Genomic DNA, 4040 nt, shown 5'->3' on the forward strand with positions numbered 1-4040 from the left:
AGTCCCCTACAGCTCAACATAACAGCATGGCTTTACTTCTTATACTTCGTTTTTATACTTTTCTGCTGGATGGTTAAGACCAAGGTAAAGTAGGACCTATGCAACAAGGGTTGTAGCTTTTGGATTTGACAAGGTCAGTCAAATCCCCTCAGGATTTATCCTGAGAACCTGTACCTCAGTTTGTAGATCCTTTGTCAGTGTCAGCTATGTGGATAAGTCACGGCCATTGCTTGGCCAATTTGCTCTCTGTGAAAGCCTGAAGTTTTCTTTTTCTCCCCCCCCCCCACAGGGTCTCATTATGCAGTTCAGGCATCCCCACTTTTGTACCCCCCTAGGCTGGTCTCGAATGTGTCGCTGCACCAGGATCCGGGCTGCACGCTGGGCGCCCGCAGCCGGGACTGAGATGGCACGCCCAGGAATCCAGGGCTGAGATCGCACGGTGCCTCTGAGCTATCTCTCTGGCCCCTGAGGTTTTCTTTAATTTGAATGATAGCCTGCTGTGCTGATTTTGAGGTGCTGAGCACACGAGATCCTCCTGTGTCAGCCTAGGGGGTACTGTAACTGGAGCTTCCGCACACGGCCCCTCGCCTTCTCACAGATCCCTGCGCACAGCAGAAGGCCGTGTGTAAAGCGGATGCTGCACGTGCTTGTTGATTTAGTTTTGCGCTTCCCACCTGGTGCTCCGGAGGGTACACATGAGAAGCCTAACTTGTCGAGGTCGTGTTTAGTGATCTCCATATTTTCTTTCGCACAGTCCTCATTTCTCCTTGATCGTTTCGCTCTTCAAGCAGTCCTGTGAGGTAGAGCTTGTTATCCGCAGTTTACAGATATGAAAACTGAAATTCTGAGAGATGCAGTGGCTTCCCCAGGGTGGCAGCTCCAGTGACTCAGATCTCAGACTTGAGTTCAAATCTCTGGGCTTGCAGGAAGTTCCTCATTGCAGAGTATTTACTCTGCAATGACAGAGCCAGCATTTTTTATAGCGGCTAACATGCCATTGTTAGACTGTCATTAATAATAACTGCCATTATTATTTTTTGCAGCATTATATACAAACTGCCACATACCATCTCTGCTCTCTACCCAGTATCAGAGGCAATGAAGTGTTAAATCTAGCACCACAGGAAATATAAACTTGATTTGAATATCTATCCCTGACCTAGATGTAGTTTAATTTCCTCGTGTGAAAGTACTTGGAGGCATGCACAACTGCAAAAAAAATATTGACTTAGTAAATACAGTGTTTGATAAAAGTTTTCCTAAGAACTATTGGGAGAGACAAACAATAGAATGATCATGCTATTGATTTTGATAACTGTTTGCATAAGAGATGAGATAACACCTATTGGTAGCAGGAAATGATCCCTCTCAATATGAGAAAGGAAAGGAGTAAAAGTTCTGGTTGGGGAGTTGAGGGTCAATACTGGGACAGGTGTGACAACACAGAAAACATATGTGATGACAGGTGACTCCACCATCCTGCAGGCTGGGTGCGTTGGTGTGCTTCTGTAATCTCAGCACTTGGGAGGTTGAGCAGCCTGAGCTCTACAGGGAGTTCAAGTCCAGCCTGGAGTCCATAGTGAGATGCTGTCACAGAAACACAAACACCGGCCAGCCAAATAGCTCAGCAGATTAAAGCACCTGCAAGCAAGTGCAGGGGCTGGGGGTTCGATCATCTGGCCTGCCCTGCTGGCCCCACCCATGGGGTGCACTGAGATGGCAATTGAGACTGGACATGGTGGCACGCACCTGTGATCCCAGCTCTTGGGAGGCTGTAAACAAGTGGATCACTATGAGTCCCATCTAGTAGTGAGACTCTGAAAATCCTGTAGATCTTCTCCTAAAATACAAAACATCCCAAAAAACAAAAAAACAAAAAAACCCCACAAAAACAAAATCCTCAAAATGCAGCCTGAGGACCATGGCCACTCTAGAGTAAGTTTTTATTGTGTTGGAGCAAAATGAAGATAAAAATGACATGATCATCCTGAGAGATGTGGAAAAGGTGATTATACAATTCAAATTCTATTCATGGTGAGACATCCACTCACAGATGTTTTGAACATTCATTGATGATAAATATTAGACTAAGAAGAGATTTTTTGGTAATCTGATAAATGTTTTCACAAAATATACACCACAACATCATCTTTTACTGTATAACACTGAAATATTTTCTTGTGCGAGGGGAAGAGATGATGCCCATACTTTCTTTGCTGTTCAACACGGTGGTGACATTAATCATAGTGTAGTAAGACAAGTGAAAGAAACTAAATGCATGGAGACTGGCAGGGAGGAAGTACAGTTACTATTTTTAAGGTGATGTAATTACAGGGTACAAAATCCAAGATAATGTATGCATCAGTAATCACAATGAATAAAAAGGCTGTTTGGTGAATTAAAATTCAACATGGAAATTAGTTCTCTGTCTCTGTCTCTCTCCTCAGATAAAGGAAGGGAAGCCGGGGAGATGGCTCAGTGGAATAAGTGCTTCCCTGGCAAGTGTAAGTATCTGAGTTCAATCCCCAGTTCTGAAAAAAAAAGGAAGGGAAATGACACTACAATAATGTGCTCAAGGCCAATCTAAACTATAGTGAGAATGTACTTTTTAGAAAGGAGAAGGAGAGAGAGAGAGAGAGAGAGAGAGAGAGAGAGAGAGAGAGAGAGAGAGAGAGAGCCATTTTTGCCATGGATCTTTAAGTCTGGGAGGCTTTGATTTTTAAATTGTTTGCATGTTCTAGATATTAATCATTTGTCTGAAGAAGAACTGGCTAATTTTTTTTTTTCTGACTCTGTGGGTTGTCTTTTCACTCTGTCGGTGATTTCTTTTGCTGTATAGCTTTTTAATAAGATGAGAGCCAAGTTGTTCTTTGTGGTTTTCCCATGAAATGAGAGTTTTGTCCATGAAGTCTTTGCTTGCACTTATGTTTTTGAGAGTGCTTCCTAGTCTCTCTCTTCAGCAGATTCAGTGTTTCTGTTTTAATAGTTAGATTTTTTTTTTTTTTTTTTTTTTTGTGGTACTGGGATTGAACTCAGGACCCTGTGCTTGCCAGGTAGGCACTTATTCTACTGAGCTACCTCCCCAGCCCAATATTTAGATTTAAAAAAAAAATTTAGATCTTTGATCCATCTTAATTTTAACTTCCCACATGGCGACAGACATGGCTCTAGTTTTAATCTTTAGCATATGGAACACCATTTTTTGTTTCTTTTTTATTATAAAGAGAAATGGACCACCCGGGGCCGCTGGATCCTGAATAGACCCAGAGTGCAGGCCCAGCAAGTGAGTGAGACTGCCGGGGCCCCACAAATCCTGAATAGACCCAGAGCTCAGGCCCGGCATGTGAGAGGACCTGGGGCCACCAGATCCTGAACAGACCCAGAGCGCAGACCCAGAGCGCAGACCCCACGTGTGAATGAGACCACCTGGGGCCCACTGGATCCCCATTTGATCCAGAGTGCAGGCCCAGCACAGAAACCTTCAGCAGAACTCCCTGCAAAGAGGCTAGAGGCAAGACCCACCCAGCTGATTCAGGAGCAGAACATCTTGCCAGAGTGAGAAAAAGGGTTCAGCTCCAATGGCTGTGGCAGGAAGAAATGGAGCACAGCAGCCGGACCTCAGCTAGATCCAATCTGAACTTCATAGATCCGGACCTGGTGCTAAGGCAATAACTCTATCTAAGCTCTACACCAAAGGTCAGAAGACAGTGGTATACAAAATGACAAAGAGAAGGAACAAAATGCAGTCTCAGGCCTTGAGTCCACCCAGTACAAATGCAGAAGACACTGGCATAGAGGAAAGTGGAAATCACTCACCTGATATCTCTGAAATAATAGTGTTGGAAGTAAAGAAACAACTGCAGAAAGGTATAGAAGAAATTAGATCAGAAATAATTTCTGAACTGAAAAATTTAGTGATAACTATAATCAAAGAAGTACTAAGTGCTTCTAAAGAAACACTGATAAAAAATAGAGCAGAATATAAAAATGATGAAATTCCTGAATAAGCAATATGGGAAAGAAATAGAATCTATGAAACA

The sequence above is a fragment of the Octodon degus genome, unplaced genomic scaffold, assembly GCF_000260255.1.
Source record: "Octodon degus isolate 3935 unplaced genomic scaffold, OctDeg1.0 scaffold00116, whole genome shotgun sequence".
NCBI classification, from domain to species: domain Eukaryota; kingdom Metazoa; phylum Chordata; class Mammalia; order Rodentia; family Octodontidae; genus Octodon; species Octodon degus.